At 43.6% G+C, this 18,547-nt stretch overlaps 1 protein-coding gene across 1 annotated transcript in view; it reads left to right on the top strand.

The window, feature by feature from the left end:
- pstpip2 (proline-serine-threonine phosphatase interacting protein 2) overlaps nt 1-18,547 on the top strand; it is a 93,136-nt gene that overhangs the window by 6,098 nt on the left and 68,491 nt on the right. The gene's annotated exons all lie outside the window — the stretch shown is intronic.

Here is an 18,547-nt window from a genome sequence, read left to right as displayed (position 1 = left end):
GGGAGGGGGGGGGGAGAGGGGGAGGGGAGGGGGGGGGGGAGAGAAAGAGAGAAAGAGAGTCCGTTAGAGTTGAAGTGAATAAGTTTTATTGGTCAAGTATGTGCATATACAAGGAATGTGCCTTGCTGCTCCGCTCACAAATGACATTGGTCTCGACCCGAAACGTCATCCATTCTCTCTCTCCTAGATGCTGCCTGACCTGCTGAGTTACTCCAGCATTTTATGATTCTTCGATTTGTACCAGCATCTGCAGTTATTTTTCTATATCACAAACGTACAGTTAACAATTAAGAATAAAGTGGTTCAGTACTTTGTATCGGTTCAATACTTTGATAGTTGTCGGACACTATCTGCTTCTGAACTAGACTGTGGGACTTTCCTGGACTTCATCTTGCACTAAATGTTATACCCTTTATCCCGTATCGCTGTGATGGAATCGATTCCAATAGTAGAATTTGCAACAGAGCATCAGCGTGGTGTACAGCAGTCATACCCCTGCCCCTCAGACCCTCTACCCATCCCACCGCGTTCCCTCTGATTAATCTGAAGCTCGCATGCTCCAGTGCAAATGCAAAAGAGCTTTTTTAAATTATTTTAATTTTTAATTTTTTAAAGCATATGTACAAATAATAATAAACGACAAACTGGTTATAGAATTCTTACATAGCTTCAATTTTTAAATTTTTAAAGAAAAAATAAAGATGAAAAGAGACTGAAAAAAAAGACTATAAACTAATAGAGAGAAAGCAAAGAAAAAAGAGAATTACAAATATAAAGATTATGGGGATAGATCCGGGCGTTAATGAGTATAGTTGTACATCCAACACTAAACTCAAGTTTTAACTTTAGTTTTAAATTTTAGTTTTGTGACAAACCCATTTACTTTTTTAAAAATTCAATAAATGGAGACCATATTTAAAAAAAATAGATCTGGTTTGTCAATTAAGGCAAACCTTATTTTTTCCAAATGCAAGGTCTCGGTCATTTCCGCAATCCACATTTTAATTGTGGAGGTTACTGTTTTTCCCCAAAATTTAAGTATTAATTTTTTCGCAGTTATTAAACTGTAGTCAAGAAAGCGTCTCTGACTTAGCGTAAAGTTTGTAATGTGTTCTGATAATCCTAAAATTATTAATTTTGGATCTAAATCCAGTTGGTTATCAATAACTTTGGAAATTATTTTTAAAATATCAATCCAAAAATTTTGCATATTTGTACAAGTCACAAAAGTGTGAGTTAAATTGGCTTCTTGAAATTGACATTTATCACAAATAGGGGAGATACTTGTGAAGATCCTGTTTAATTTTGTCTTCGAATAATGTAGTCTGTGTAATATTTTAAATTGTATTAATGAGTGTCTAGTGTTTAACGAGCATTGATGTATGTGTTGTAAACTTTCGTCCCATATGTCTTGCGTTATGGGTTGAGCCAATTCGTCCTCCCATGCTCGTCTATATGATTCTGATGACGGAATGTCGGTATCTAAAAGAGTATTATAAATATAAGATATTAATTTATTTGTATTGTAGTGACGGTTCAAGCATTCATCAAGAATTCCTGGGCCTCTAAATCTATATTCTTGCGTATGTGATTTTACATAATCTCTGAGTTGTAAATATCTAAAAAAATTATTAGCATGCAATCCATACTTCTGTTGTAATTCCTGAAAAGAGAGAAAAGTTCCCTTATGATAGAGGTCTCCCACCATTTTGATTCCATAACTTTTCCATTGAATGAATCCTCTATCTGAGACAGACGGTTTGAAAGAAGGGTTATTGTCAATGGGTAGGAAGAAAGATAAATTACTAAATTTTAAAGTGAGTTTTAATTGTTTCCAAATACGGATAACACTATGTATAATCAGGTTTCCTCCATATGTTTTTTTATTCAAAGTTATTGGGGCGAATAAGATTGCACCAATGTCAAATGGTAAGCAATCCTCCTTCTCCAACTTTAACCAATCTGGTTGCCGATCAATGTCGTCTAGCCAGAAGGTTATATTTTTAATATCAACCGCCCAGTAATAAAATAGGAAGTTTGGTAAAGCGAATCCTCCATTAGTTTTAGACTTGCATAAATGTCTTTTATTTATTCAATGGGTCTTATAATCCCAAATAAAATAATTGAATCAATGTTTTTGAAAAAAATTTTTGGAAGGTGTATCGGGATTGATTGAAATAAGTATAGTAGCTGTGGGAGGAAGATCATCTTTATAGCATTAATTTGACCAGCTAGTGAAATGGGGAGTGTTTTCCAAAATTGGATATTTCTATGTAATTTAGTAACTAAAGAAGGGAAATTTGATTTAAATAAAGAAGTATATTTTCTAGTCACGTAGATTCCAAGGTATTTGAACTTTTCATAGGCAATTTTAAAAGGGAATTGTTGAAGTATAGCCGGATTTTGTTCCGTAATTGGCATGATTTCGCTTTTGTACCAATTAATTCTATATCCGGCGAATGAGATTTAGTAAATTCGGAATGCTAATTTCAGGGTTTGTGATGTATAATAGTACATCATCCGCATATAATAATAATAATAATAATGCATTACATTTATATAGCGCTTTTCAAACACTCAAAGACGCTTTACAGGGATTACTAGAACATAGAGAAGAAAATAAATAGATAAATAAGTAAACGAACAGAAAAAGGAGACAGAAGGTGAGGTGACGGTCAGTGGTTGAAGGCAGTGCTGAACAGGTGAGACTTCAGTGATGTTTTGAATGTGGTGAGTGAGGAGGAGTCTCTGACGGTTTGGGGTAGTGAGTTCCAGAGGGTGGGAGCAGCGATGGAGAAAGCCCTGTCCCCCCAGGATCTGAGTTTGGTCCGGATGGGGGTGGACAGGAGGTTGGCAGCAGCAGAGCGGAGGGTGGAGGTGGGAGTGTATCTGTGGAGGAGGTCAGTCAGGTAGGATGGGGCCAGGTTATGGAGGGCTTTGTAGGTCATGAGGAGGATTTTGTACTGGATTCTCTGGGGGATGGGGAGCCAGTGGAGCTTGTAAAGAACAGGGGTGATATGGTCACGGATCGGGGAGTGGGTGAGTAGACGGGCAGCGGAGTTTTGAATGTATTGAAGTGTACTGATGATTTTTGAGGGTGAGCCATAGAGGAGGCTGTTGCAGTAGTCCAGACGGGAGGTGATGAAGGCGTGGATGAGGGTTTCTGCAGCTGTGGAGGAGAGGGATGGACGGAGACGGGCGATGTTTTTGAGGTGGAAGAAGGCTGTCTTGGTGATGTGTTTGATGTGTTTGTCGAAGGAGAGGGTTTGATCAAAGATGATTCCAAGATTCCGGATGTGAGGGGAGGTGGATACTGGGAGACCATCAATATTGAGGATGAAGTTTTGGGTGGATTTGGTGAGCATTTTTGGACCAATGATGATGATTTCGGATTTGTTGCAGTTGAGTTTGAGGAAATTTGATTGAAGCCAAGATTTTATTTCAGTGATGCAGTTTGTCAGTGTAGAGTGTGTGGTGGTGGAGATTGACTTGGTGGAGATAAGGAGCTGGATATCATCGGCGAAGCAGTGGAAGTTGAGACCATGACGGCGGATTAATTGACCAAGGGGGAACAGGTAGAGGATGAAGAGGAGGGGGCCAAGGACTGAGCCTTGGGGGACACCTTGGGGGAGGGGAGCGGTGGGGGATTTACAGTTGTTAATGGAGATGAACTGGTGCCTGTCGGAGAGGTAAGATTTGATCCAGGATAGGGCTGTGCCGGTGATGTTAAAGGAGGTTTCAAGTCGGGTGAGGAGAATGGAGTGATTTATGGTGTCAAAGGCGGCGCTGAGGTCAAGTAGGATGAGGATGTTGAGGTTGCCAGCGTCAGAGGAGAGGAAAAGGTCGTTGGTGATTTTGAGGAGCGCAGTTTCAGTACTGTGGTTGGAGCGGAATCCGGATTGGAAAGTTTCATACAGGTTATTGGTAGAGAGGTGGTATTTGAGTTGAGAAGCTACAGCGCGTTCCAAAACTTTGGACAGAAAGGGTAGATTGGAGATTGGTCTGAAGTTGTTTGGGGTGTCAGGGTTGAGTCCAGGTCCAGGTTTTTTCAGAATGGGGGTGACAGCAGCGATTTTGAGGGATGGCGGGACGATGCCAGTGGACAGGGAGAAGTTTATTGTTGCAGTGATAAGTGGAGAGAGAGCAGGAAGGCAGGCCTTGACAAAGCTGGAGGGGATGGGGTCCAGAGAGCAGGTGGCAGTTTTTATTCCTGTGAAGGCATATAAGGAAATTTTGTTAATTGTATGTTTAGTGTTATCGTCGTGAATGTCTGGGTGTGATCTGATACTCTCGGCGAGTGGTTCTATAACGAGGGCAAATAAAAGTGGAGATAGTGGACATCCTTGTCTACAACCTCTGGATAAGTGAAATTTTGGTGACAACATTTGGTTTGTCAGTATTCTAGCTGTTGGAGTTTTATATAAAAGTTTCACCCATGAGCAAAAGTTTTCACCGAGTTGGAATTTTTCCATCACGGAGAAAAGATAGGGCCATTCCACTTGATCAAATGCTTTTTCAGCGTCTAGCGAAATGATTGCTAAGTCATCGTTTAATATTCTATTTGAGTATATTATATTGAACAAGCGTCTTAGGTTATAGAAAGAATATCGTTTAGATATAAAGCCTGATTGGACAGGGTGTATTAATTTATCAATAACTAAACTTAATCTATGGGCTAAAACTTTAGCTAATATCTTCTGATCAGTATTTAAAAGAGCTATGGCTCTATACGAACCAGGGGTTTCAGAATCCTTATCTTTTTTAGGGATAAGTATTATTGTTGATTCAGTCAAAGTTTGTGGTAATATCTGTTGATTAAAGGCGTAACTATATACAGTTTGTAAGCGTGGGGAGATCAAGTCACTAATTTTTTTAATAAAATTCATTATTTAAGCCATCAGGGCCAGGGGTCTTCCCATTTTTCAAGGACTTAATGACCTCTTCAATGTCATTCGTAGTTATTTCTGCGCCCAGTAAATTTCTCTCATTGTCATTTAGAGGTTACATTTCTGCAGAAGGTTCTGCATATTCGCAGGGCTATCTATTATGTTTGATGAGTATAATGTCTGATAAAATTGCAAAAATCTCCCGTTAATGTCTCTGGGTAATTTAAGCAAGTCTCCGTTGTCTGATCTGATTTTATGAATTGTGGATTCGTCTTCTAATTTACGGAGTTGTCGAGCTAGCAATTTCTGTGGTTTATCTCCAAATTCAAAATATATATGTTTAGTATGCTGAAAAAGCCTTAAGATTTGAGCTGAAAGTATATGATTTAACCTATATTTAAGAGCAGCAATTTTATTATGTATTATAATAGAAGGGGCGATCGCTTTTGTTGTGTCTAGCTGTTTTATCTGTCTTTCTAGCTTTTTTTAACATCTGAATAGTTTGGTTATTTATGGATCGAAGCATTGTCAAGCATTCCGTTAGTTCATTCAATAAAGGCAATCTGTTTCCAGAAGAGAAAATAAAAAGGATACAGGATTTTCTCTTAATGTTTAGTTTAGTTTTAGCATGCAAACAAAAACAAGACAAGACGAAACATGAATTCAATCAAGCTGTCCCCAGTGCGAGGATAAAGGGTACAACATTTAGTCTAAAGATATAATATTAAAGAAAGTTCAACGGTCTCCAATGAGGTCGATGGGAGGTCAGTAACGCGTTCTAGTTGGTGAGAGGACTGTTCCGTTGCCTGATGACAAACTGATCCTGAATCTGGAGGTGTAATTTTTCAAACTTCTGTATCTCTTGCTCGTCAAAAGAGGAAGGGACTGGTCCTTGGTTAAGTTGGCGGCCTTGTGAAGGCCGTGTGAAGTGTAGACGGAGTCGATGGAAGGGAGGATGTTTTGTGTGATGGGCTGGGCTACGTCCACCACTCTCTGCAATTTCTTGCAGTCTTGGATGGAGCAGTTCCCAAAACAGGCTGCAATTAATCCTGGTCAGATGCTTTCTACTGCATGTCAGTAGAAGTTGGTGAGGATTATTGGAGACATGCCGAATGTCCTAGGACAGTGGTGTCCAAACATTTTTCAAAGAGGGCCAGATTTGGTAATGTGAAAATACCCAAGGGCCAATGGAAATGCATTAGGTAACTTATCATGGGAAATTAGATGTTGTCTGTTAACCCCCCCTGGGCCTTTAACTAATGCGCTCCCCCCCCCCCCCCCCCCCTGGGCCTTTAACTAATGCGCTCCCCCCCCCCCCCCCCGGGCCTTTAACTAATGCGCTCCACCCCCCCCCCCCCCTGGGCCTTTAACTAATGCACTCCACCTCCCCCCGGACCTTTAACTAATGCGCTCCCCCCCCCCCCTCGGACCTCGAGTCTGACATTCCTCAGGTCAGGCAGCGCTGACCACCGGGCGGTGTAGTCGCCGTCGCCTCTCCCGCTCGGGGGGGATGCGGCACCCGCCCAACTGACGGGAGCGCCTGCCAATGAGCGTGTGGGGTGAGGAGAGATCTGCTGCTGCTCTCCCGTACCCCCCATCCCCCGGCACGGCCTCAACCCCGCCGCCGGGAAGTGTAGTCGCCTTCGCCTCTCCCGCTCGGGGTGGGGAGGTCGGGCAGCGCTGACCGCCAGGAGGTGTAGTCGTCCTCTCCCCTCCCCTCCCCTCCCCCTACCTTCATTCTGTTAGACAGTGCTGGCGGGCCATAAATAATACATTTTAAGACGGAAGCTGTGGGCCGTATAAAATCTGACCTCGGGCCGCGATTGGCCCCCGGGCCGCGATTGGCCCCCGGGCCGGACTTTGGACATGTCTGTCCTAGGACTTCTGAGGAAGTAGTGGTGTTGGTGTGCTTTCTTGACCATAGCTTTAATGTGGCAAATTGCTGGTGATACATGTTCTGAGGAACTTGAAGCTTTCAACAATCTCTACTACGGCACTTCCTGAAGTTGATCGTAATCTCCTTCGTCTGACTGACACTGAGGGAGAGGTTGTTGAAATTATTACTGATTTGCTACTTCTCGTTATAACCATTTCATCACATTTCATGTGTGTTTCTGTCACAAAATTTGCAATTTTCATGTTTGACATCACAGAGCGGTTTGGTTAGAGGTATATTTTGATGATGAAATTTAGTGATTAAAAAAAACTCCCACATGATATGCATTCCAATGGCTATTTGACTACCGGGGGGGGGGGGACAGGTTTGGGACAATTTATTTTCAGTTTCTTTGCCTACTTGTTTATTTTATGTTAATGTTAGGTACGTGGTCTTTATATTATTTTGTTCGAATTGTAGTCATTTTGGGATTGAAGTTACAGTTTTCTAATTGATAAGCATTTAATAATCTGAGTACCAATCCAGTGGGCAGGTCTGGATGTCCATAGAAGTTTTACGAGAATGATCCCAGGAATGGCATTCAGAGCGAGGGGATTTGAGTATAGGAGCAGGGAGGTTCTGCTGCAGTTGTACAGGGCATTGGTGAGACCACACCTGGAGTATTGCATACAGTTTTGGTCTCCTAATCTGAGGAATGACATTCTTGCCATAGAGAGAGTACAGAGAAGGTTCACCAGATTGATTCCTGGGATGGCAGGATTTTCATATGAAGAAAGACTGGATAGACTCGGCTTGTACTCGCTGGAATTTAGAAGATTGAGGGGGATCTTATAGAAACTTACAAAATTCTTAAGGGGTTGGACAGGCTAGATGCAGGAAGATTGTTCCCGATGTTGGGGAAGTCCAGAACAAGGGGTCACAGTTTAAGGATAAGGAGGAAGCCTTTTAGGACCGAGTTGAGAACGTTTTTTTTCACACAGAGAGTGGTGAATCTGTGGAATTCTCTGCCACAGAAGGTAGTTGAGGCCAGTCCATTGGCTATATTTAAGAGGGAGTTAGATGTGGCCCTTGTGGCTAAAGGGATCAGGGGGTATGGAGAGAAGGCAGGTACGGGATACTGAGTTGGATGATTAGCCATGATCATATTGAATGGCGGTGCAGGCTCGAAGGGCCGAATGGCCTACTCCTGCACCTATTTTCTATGTTTCTATGAATGGTTGTGTTAACATATGATGAGCGTTGGACGGCCTGTACTCACTGGAGCTTAGAAGGATGAGGGGGGACTTCATTGAAAATTACCGAATAGTGAAAGGCCTGGATAGAGTGGATGTGGAGAGGATGTTTCCACTAGTGGGAGAGTCTAGGACCAGGGGGCATAGCCTCGGAATAAAAGGATGTTCTTTTAGAAAGAAGATGGGGAGGATTTTCTTTAATCGGAGGGTGGTGAATCTGTGAAATTCATTGCCACAGACAGCTGTGAAGGCCAAGTCATTATGTACTCTTAGGTAGGAGATTGACAGATACTTCATTAGTTAGGGTGTCAAGGGTTACGGAGAGAAGGCAGGGAAATGGAGTTGAGAAGGAAAGATAGATCAGCCATGATTGAATGGATGAGTAGACTCGATGGGCCAAATGGCTAACTCCTACTTATGAACTTATTTTAAAAGTGCCCATCCAGAAATCACTCTGTGATATTTTACTAGGACCATGGCTGTTTCAGGAAACCTTGTGTTCCAGTGCGCGTCTGTGCAAATGCAATGCTCCACAGGCATTGCAAAACATCCGTTGACTGAGCACATTTCCTTTTTGCGCAGTGCTAGATACTATGCCCAGTAAAGCACGCTTCCAATCATGGTTTGCACGCTAGGAACTTGCTGAATGACCACTTCATGCGTATGAAGTGACGGGTTGAGAAGTATTGCAGTAGTGCAGTTTGCATGCAGTAGGTGGTCATTGATGAATAGGTAGTCATTGATAGAGCTTGTGGTGAAGGATCATGTTGGTATCAGGCAGTGCCGCTCTGGGACTGCAGCACAAGTGGTCCTGTGAACTATACAAATAGTTTGGGTAGAAATAACAAGGCTAAAAAGAATACATTTCCACTACTTTTTAAATAAACAACGTAAAGATTAATTGTGCAGCATCAGGAATCAGTCAGGGCAGTGGCACCGCGGTAGAGTTCCTCCTGCCTTGCAGCACCAGAGACCCGTGTTCGATCATGACTACAGAGTCGTGCTGCCTGTGCGGAGTTTGTACGTTCTTCCCGTGACTGCGTGGGTTTTCTCGGGTGTTCCGGTTTCCTCCCACACTCCAAAGGCACACGTTTGTAGGTTAATTGGCCATTGTAAATTGTCCCTTGTGTGTAGGATGGTACTAGTGTACGGGGTAGTCACAGGTCGGCGTGGGCTCAGTGGGCCAAAGGGCCTGTTTCTGCGCTGTATGTAAGCCACGCATATTTAATTGTCATATGTACTGGGTATGGAGCGATGTTCCGTGGGTGTTGCAGCTTCACAGACCCATTAATGTAATAACACAACAAATAAATATACAATAATCAATAATACAATAAATTATGAGAATGATCAGCCATGATCACATTGAATGGTGGTGCTGGCTCGAAGGGCCGAATGGCCTCCTCCTGCACCTATTGTCTATTAATAATCAGTCTACTAAATAAGCAGAGCACAATAATGCAAAGCTAACTGTGTTGTGCAACGAGAAACAAACTCCATCGTGTGTTGCTCAAAATCCCATTACTTGCAATCACATGCGCCTCCAAAGTCCGTAGTTTGCTGCTGAGGTGGGGTGGTGGTAGTGTTTTTTTAGGGTGGTTCAAGAGCCAGGTAGTTGTTGCAAAGAAGAAGCTACTCTCGAACTTGGAGGTCTCAGTTCCGTACTTTCTTCCTGATGGCGGCAGCAAGCTGTGAGCACAGGCCAGAATGATGTGGATCTTTGATTATATGAGCTGCCCTTTTTGAGGCAGAACCTCTCGTGGGTCCCTTGGATGGCGGGGAGGTCAATAACCACGATGGGTCAGGCAATGTTTCCATCTTTCTGCAGTCGTGTTCATTCCTGGGCTTCTGAGATCGCAAAAGGGCTCTCGACCCGAAGCATCACCTGCCCTTGTTCCCTCGGGACGCTTCATGACCCGCTGAGTTACTCCAGCACCTTGTACCTTTCCTTGGTAAACTAGCATCTGCAGTTCATTGTTTCTACAGAGGATTCCTGTCACCCTGCTATTGCCACCTGACTGGTGAAGTATTTGCCACCTGACCTGTGAAGTCTTCTGTCTCTAATTTCCAGTAAATTGTTAGTTGTGCATTCTGTATCTCATCAGCTCCAACTTCCTCATTCATCTTTCTGTTTACACTTCCCATGTACAGATCAGCTATGATTAACAAACCCTTTTCACTCAGTCACCTGGGTTCTCTTGTTTTCTGCCTGTACAACAGACATTCTCTGTTCTCCCCATATTTCCTCCTCCTCTGTAACTCAGCACTTTGTTCCCCATTTAGTTGAAAAGTACATCCATCTACAATGTTAATCAAATTTCTCTCTTCACAGATGCTGTCTAACCTGACTATCTCCGCTCGGGGGGGTGGGGAGGTCGGGCAGCGCTGACCGCCAGGAGGTGTAGTCGCCCTCTCCCCTCCCCTCCCCCTACCTTCATTCTGTTAGACAGTGCTGGCGGGCCATAAATAATACATTTTAAGACGGAAGCTGTGGGCCGTATAAAATCTGACCTCGGGCCGCGATTGGCCCCCGGGCCGCGATTGGCCCCCGGGCCGGACTTTGGACATGTCTGTCCTAGGACTTCTGAGGAAGTAGTGGTGTTGGTGTGCTTTCTTGACCATAGCTTTAATATGCAAATTGCTGGTGATACATGTTCCGAGGAACTTGAAGCTTTCAACAATCTCTACTACGGCACTTCCTGAAGTTGATCGTAATCTCCTTCGTCTGACTGACACTGAGGGAGAGGTTGTTGAAATTATTACTGATTTGCTACTTCTGGTTATAACCATTTCATCACATTTCATGTGTGTTTCTGTCACAAAATTTGCAATTTTCATGTTTGACATCACAGAGCGGTTTGGTTAGAGGTATATTTTGATGATGAAATTTAGTGATTAAAAAAAACTCCCACATGATATGCATTCCAATGGCTATTTGACTACCGGGGGGGGTGGTGGGGGGGGGGGGGGGGGGACAGGTTTGGGACAATTTATTTTCAGTTTCTTTGCCTACTTGTTTATTTTGTGTTAATGTTAGGTACGTGGTCTTTATATTATTTTGTTCGAATTGTAGTCTTTTTGGGATTGAAGTTACAGTTTTCTAATTGATAAGCATTTAGTAATCTGAGTACCAATCCAGTGGGCAGGTCTGGATGTCCATAGAAGTTTTACGAGAATGATCCCAGGAATGGCATTCATAGCGAGGGGATTTGAGTATAGGAGCAGGGAGGTTCTGCTGCAGTTGTACAGGGCATTGGTGAGACCACACCTGGAGTATTGCATACAGTTTTGGTCTCCTAATCTGTGGAACAACATTCTTGCCATAGAGAGAGTACAGAGAAGGTTCACCAGATTGATTCCTGGGATGGCAGGACTTTCATATGAAGAAAGACTGGATAGACTCGGCTTGTACTCGCTGGAATTTAGAAGATTGAGGGGGATCTTATAGAAACTTACAAAATTCTTAAGGGGTTGGACAGGCTAGATGCAGGAAGATTGTTCCCGATGTTGGGGAAGTCCAGAACAAGGGGTCACAGTTTAAGGATAAGGAGGAAGCCTTTTACGACGGAGTTGAGAACGTTTTTTTTCACATAGAGTGGTGAATCTGTGGAATTCTCTGTCACAGAAGGTAGTTGAGGCCAGTCCATTGGCTATATTTAAGAGGGAGTTAGATGTGGCCCTTGTGGCTAAAGGGATCAGGGGGTATGGAGAGAAGGCAGGTACGGGATACTGAGTTGGATGATTAGCCATGATCATATTGAATGGCGGTGCAGGCTCGAAGGGCCGAATGGCCTACTCCTGCACCTATTTTCTATGTTTCTATGAATGGTTGTGTTAACATATGATGAGCGTTGGACGGCCTGTACTCACTGGAGCTTAGAAGGATGAGGGGGGACTTCATTGAAAATTACCGAATAGTGAAAGGCCTGGATAGAGTGGATGTGGAGAGGATGTTTCCACTAGTGGGAGAGTCTAGGACCAGGGGGCATAGCCTCGGAATAAAAGGATGTTCTTTTAGAAAGAAGATGGGGAGGATTTTCTTTAATCGGAGGGTGGTGAATCTGTGAAATTCATTGCCACAGACAGCTGTGAAGGCCAAGTCATTATGTACTCTTAGGTAGGAGATTGACAGATACTTCATTAGTTTGGGTGTCAAGGGTTACGGAGAGAAGGCAGGGAAATGGAGTTGAGAAGGAAAGATAGATCAGCCATGATTGAATGGATGAGTAGACTCGATGGGCCAAATGGCTAACTCCTACTTATGAACTTATTTTAAAAGTGCCCATCCAGAAATCACTCTGTGATATTTTACTAGGACCATGGCTGTTTCAGGAAACCTTGTGTTCCAGTGCGCGTCTGTGCGAATGCAATGCTCCACAGGCATTGCAAAACATCCGTTGACTGAGGACATTTCCTTTTTGCGCAATGCTAGATACTATGCCCAGTAAAGCACGCTTCCAGTCATGGTTTGCACGCCAGGAACTTGCTGAACGACCACTTCATGCTTATGAAGTGACGGGTTGAGAAGTATTGCAGTAGTGCAGTTTGCATGCAGTAGGTGGTCATTGATGAATAGGTAGTCATTGATAGAGCTTGTGGTGAAGGATCATGTTGGTATCAGGCAGTGCCGCTCTGGGACTGCAGCACAAGTGGTCCTGTGAACTATACAAATAGTTTGGGTCGAAATAACAAGGCTAAAAAGAATACATTTCCACTACTTTTTAAATAAACAACGTAAAGATTAATTGTGCAGCATCAGGAATCAGTAAGGGCAGTGGCACTGCGGTAGAGTTCCTCCTGCCTTGCAGCACCAGAGACCCGTGTTCGATCATGACTACAGAGTCGTGCTGCCTGTGCGGAGTTTGTACGTTCTTCCCGTGACTGCGTGGGTTTTCTCGGGTGTTCCGGTTTCCTCCCACACTCCAAAGGCACAGGTTTGTAGGTTAATTGGCCATTGTAAATTGTCCCTTGTGTGTAGGATGGTACTAGTGTACGGGGTAGTCACAGGTCGGCGTGGGCTTGGTGGGCCAAAGGGCCTGTTTCTGCGCTGTATGTAAGCCACGCGTATTTAATTGTCATATGTACTGGGTATGGAGCGATGTTCCGTGGGTGTTGCAGCTTCACAGACCCATTAATGTAATAACACAACAAATAAATATACAATAATCAATAATACAATAAATTATGAGAATGATCAGCCATGATCACATTGAATGGTGGTGCTGGCTCGAAGGGCCGAATGGCCTCCTCCTGCACCTATTGTCTATTAATAATCAGTCTACTAAATAAGCAGAGCACAATAATGCAAAGCTAACTGTGTTGTGCAACGAGAAACAAACTCCATCGTGTGTTGCTCAAAATCCCATTACTTGCAATCACATGCGCCTCCAAAGTCCGTAGTTTGCTGCTGAGGTGGGGTGGTGGTAGTGTTTTTTTAGGGTGGTTCAAGAGCCAGGTAGTTGTTGCAAAGAAGAAGCTACTCTCGAACTTGGAGGTCTCAGTTCCGTACTTTCTTCCTGATGGCGGCAGCAAGCTGTGAGCACAGGCCAGAATGATGTGGATCTTTGATTATATGAGCTGCCCTTTTTGAGGCAGAACCTCTCGTGGGTCCCTTGGATGGCGGGGAGGTCAATAACCACGATGGGTCAGGCAATGTTTCCATCTTTCTGCAGTCGTGTTCATTCCTGGGCTTCTGAGATCGCAAAAGGGCTCTCGACCCGAAGCATCACCTGCCCTTGTTCCCTCGGGACGCTTCATGACCCGCTGAGTTACTCCAGCACCTTGTACCTTTCCTTGGTAAACTAGCATCTGCAGTTCATTGTTTCTACAGAGGATTCCTGTCACCCTGCTATTGCCACCTGACTGGTGAAGTATTTGCCACCTGACCTGTGAAGTCTTCTGTCTCTAATTTCCAGTAAATTGTTAGTTGTGCATTCTGTATCTCATCAGCTCCAACTTCCTCATTCATCTTTCTGTTTACACTTCCCATGTACAGATCAGCTATGATTAACAAACCCTTTTCACTCAGTCACCTGGGTTCTCTTGTTTTCTGCCTGTACAACGGACATTCTCTTTGTTCTCCCCATATTTCCTCCTCCTGTGTAACTCAGCACTTTGTTCCCCATTTAGTTGAAAAGTACATCCATCTACAATGTTAATCAAATTTCTCTCTTCACAGATGCTGTCTAACCTGACTATCTCTAGAAGTTCCTATTTTCATTTCTGATTAGATCATCTGCAGATTTTTGCTCATGGCCGAGGAACAAAAAGACCAGCTGTATGTGAAATAGCTGGGAAAAAATCGTCAAGTCAAGTCAAGTTTATTTGTCACATACACATACACGATGTGCAGTGAAATGAAAGTGGCAATGCCTGCGGATTGTGCAAAAAACCCCCCAATTACAGCATATAAATTGAAATTAATACAGAAAAAAAAATGTAGTCCCTGGAGTTATAATAGTTAACAGTCCTAATGGCCTGTGGGAAGAAACTCCGTCTCATCCTCTCCGTTTTCACAGCATGACAGCGGAGGCGTTTGCCTGACCGTAGCAGCTAGAACAGTCCGTTGCTGGGGTGGTAGCGGTAGAATTGCTGCCTTACAGCACCAGAGACCCGGGATCGATCCTGACCTCGGGTGCTGCCTGTACGGAGTTTGTACGTTCTCTGGGTGCTCCGGTTTCCTCCCAGGCTCCAAAGATGGACAGGTTTGTAGGTTAATTGGCTTTGGTGAAAATTGTAAATTGGTCCTAGTGTGTAGGATAGTGCTAGTGTACTGGTCATCGCAGATTTGGTGGGTTGCTGGGCCTGTTTCTGTGCTGTAACTCTAAACTAAACTTAAAATAAAATGCATGAACAAAAATGCAACGCTGCTTCAGCCAAATGAAGTACTGTTTTATTTCTTGACAAATTGTAGATGCTCTTGATAAGGGTGCCATTTCCAGGAGCCTGATGGCTTTTAGTGGTCCTTTTTCAGAGGCACGGATGAATCAGCATTGGAGAGACATGTAGACCTGATAGTTCAAAACTCACCAATGGAAACTGATACATCTGTAATTTAAAAGAAAAACACTGGTTTATAAGTAAAGTAAAAACAAGGAACTGCAGATGCAGGTTTACAAAAAGGGCACAAAGTGCTGGAGTGACTTAGCAGGTCAAGGCAGCATCTCTGGAGCTCATGGATAGGTTATGTTTTGGGTCATGTCCTTTCCTCAGACTGATTGTATGGGGGTGGAAAGCAAGCTGGAAGCGAGGAGGTCTGAAGAAAGGTCTCGACTCGAAACGTCACCCATTCCTTCTCTCCAGAGATGCTGCCTGTCTTACCGAGTTACTCCAGCTTTTTATGTCCATCTACTTTTATGGGGTAGGACAAAGCCTGGCAGGTAATAGGTTGATACAGGTGAGGAGGGCTTTCTGATGGGCAGATGGTTGGACAAAGGGCATAGATGAAAAGACACAAGGGGTGTGGCAAAAGGATTGAAGAGTTGCGAATTGTGAAGCGAGAGGAAGGAACGCTGCACATAGACCTGACCGGCTGTTGGAGATGTATCACCTGTCCCTGTAACTCCTCCCTTGCATTTATCTAGGGACCCTAGCATTCCTTCCAGAGCTTCATGTGCACCCCCTCTAACCTCATCTACTGCATCCGATATTCCTGTTGCGGGTCATTTGTAATGATTGCAATGAAACCACTGGATTATTGAAAGAATTCAATCTGGTTTACTGGAATCTATCAGGGGAAGAATCCTGGTATATTGAGCTAGTTTACATGTGAACGGCAATGGTAACTTCTCGGATTACCTATCCTTGGGCCATCGTGTAGGTGTAATCATGATGAAAGCGCACTTCTGTTTCCACTTTCTTAAACGTTTAAAGAGACTTGGTGTGTCACCAAATACGCTTCACAAACCTTTACAAATGCATTGCAGAAAGTATTCTGATGGCTTGCATCGTGACCTGGTACGCCAATCCCAAAGCTCATGAACGCAAGAGACTGCAGAGAGTGGCCTGCGCTCAGTCCATCATGGGCACAGCCCCTCTGTCCATCAAAAGCATCTGCATGAGTTTAATATAGATACATTTGAGGTGTTGCATTTTGTGAATGGCAGGGCCTTGAGGAAAGCAGTTGTCGAGCAGAGGGATCTAGGAGTACAGGTACAGAGTTCCCTGAAAATGGCGTCACAGGTAACTAGGGTGGACACGAAGGCTTATGGTATGTTGCTGTCAAAGTATTGAATACAGAGGTTAGGACGTTATGTTCCAATTGTACAAGATGTCGTTGAAGTTCTGTGTTCAGTTTTGATCACCTTGCCATAGGAAGGACATCATGAAGCTGGAAAGAGTGCACAGAAGAATTTAAAGTATGTTGCCAGAACTTGAAGGGCTGTGCTATAGGAAGAGGTTGGGCAGGTGCGGGCATCTTGGGCAGGTTAGGGCATCTTGGTCAGCTTGGACTAATTGATCCAAAGAGCCTGTTTCCATGCTGTATGACTTTTCTTCTTATCGAGTCCACATCACAAGATTAGAAAGTGTTCAGCCTGAGCTGAACACACCTCTCGGCATCTGCATACAATGGCGTCTTGTGCTGCTTGTGATGGAAAGATTGGTGGAAACAGGGCCGCGACGTGAACGCCCTTTCCTTGTCCCCATCTATGACTCTGAGGCACCACCTTAAAAAGGTAGCATCTAATATCAAGATCCTAATCCATGCAGGCCATGTATTCTTCTCACTGTTACCATCGGGCAGGAGGTACAGAAGCCTGAAATCCAACAGGAACAGCTGCTGTGGGCACTAGTTCAATGGTTTAATCAGTCAACTTTCTTTTTTATTAGAGTGAAATGAGTTTTTATTTGTGGTTTGTGATTGCATTCTATGCAAACTGAAACGCAGGAGCCTCCTACATATTACGATGTGTCTGGAGTTGAGAACACAGTAAGATGGGGTAAAGTGACTGTGAGAAAAAGGGGGGGGGGGCGAGAATGAGATGTAGTTAAAGCAGTTGGAGGCAGTTAAAGGAGGAACAACCAAGGGAAGGAGGTTAAAGGGGGGGGGGGGCTTAAGGAAGGACAGCTTTAGGGTAGAGGTTCTGAGGAACATTTGTTAGTGGCTGTCGGTATGCAATGACCTTCCCATGTTAAAGAATTCACTCTTCACCTGTGGAGTGGAAACGTATCATCTGTCTCAGACAGTCCCTGGATTGGAATGAATACAAACAGTTAATAATGAGTGCACACTGTGAATTGAATTGCAGAGGTGCATGGCAATTGCGTTTTAAGTCAAAATGTTTTTTTCCCTTTGGAATTGTTTTAAATGGTGACAGTAGCTTTACAAATCAAATTGAAAGTTTAGTGTCAAGGAGTCATAGAGTCATACAGAGTGGAAACAAGCCCAAGTTGCCCACACCGACCAACATATCCCATCTGCAGAAAGACGATACATGATTACAATCGAACCATTTACGGTACATGGATGTATATTTGAATAACCAAGTCAACGCTTTTTTTAATTTCAAAAATAAACATGAATAAAAATATATAGAAGAAATACAAAAATCAGTTCTTGGGGTAGCGGTAAAGCTACTCACTGTTAATGAACTGGGAAGTTAGATTTTTAAAAAATTTTAACAGATAAATTTGGTATTCCATACCACAGCTGGGATTGACAATAAACAAGGGGTTGAAAACCTTCCATTCATTTGTTCTTTGTACCTCTTCAGATATAGTCTTCCTCTTTCCCCCGACTCTTAGTCTGAAGAAGGGTCAGGGCGAGTTTGTGAATTCTCTCCCCAATACAAAACAGTCTGTGCCTTTATTTCTACTACCCGACAACCATCACATACGAAGATGGTTGTGAAAGATTGCAGCAGGATCTGGATGGATTTGCCAGGTGGCGGAGGAATGGTTGATGGAATTTAATACAGAAAAGTGTGAGCCGTTGCATTTTGGGACGTCAAACAAGGGCAGGACCTACACAGTAAATGTGTAGGCCGCTGGGTAGTGTTGTAGAGCAGAGGGATCTAGGAGTACAGGTGCATGGTTCCTTGAAGGTCGAGTTACAGGTAGATAGGGTGGTCAAAAAGGCTTTTGGCACTTTGGCCTTCATCAGTCAGAGTATTGACTGTAGAAGTTGGGAGGTCATGTTGCAATTGTATAAGGCGTTGGTGAGACTGCATTTAGAATATTGTGTTCAGTTCTGGGCACCATGTTATAGTAAAGATATTGTCAAGCTTGAAAGGGTTCAGAAAAGATTTACGAGGATGTTGCCAGGACTGGAGGGTGTGAGCTATAGGGAGAGGTTGAGCAGGCTGGGTCTCTATTCCATGGAGCGCAGGAGGATGAGGGGTGATCTTATAGAGCAGGGGCCTCCAAACCTTTCAGCACGTGGGCCACATTACATATTTGGCACATTTTTGCGGGCTGTAGGAAAAAATAAAGAAGTGTGAGTTTTATAAATTTAAGGAACTCAAAAAAGTTTAGACTAGGTTACGTTCGATTAGATTAGGAAAGGTTAAACTAGGTTTGGTTAGATTAGGTTA

This window comes from Rhinoraja longicauda, chromosome 1 (genome assembly GCF_053455715.1).
Source record: "Rhinoraja longicauda isolate Sanriku21f chromosome 1, sRhiLon1.1, whole genome shotgun sequence".
In the NCBI taxonomy this organism is placed as follows: Eukaryota; Metazoa; Chordata; class Chondrichthyes; order Rajiformes; family Arhynchobatidae; genus Rhinoraja; species Rhinoraja longicauda.
The sequence above is the reverse complement of the archived record's forward strand: the minus strand, read 5'-3'. Positions and strand labels throughout refer to the sequence as shown.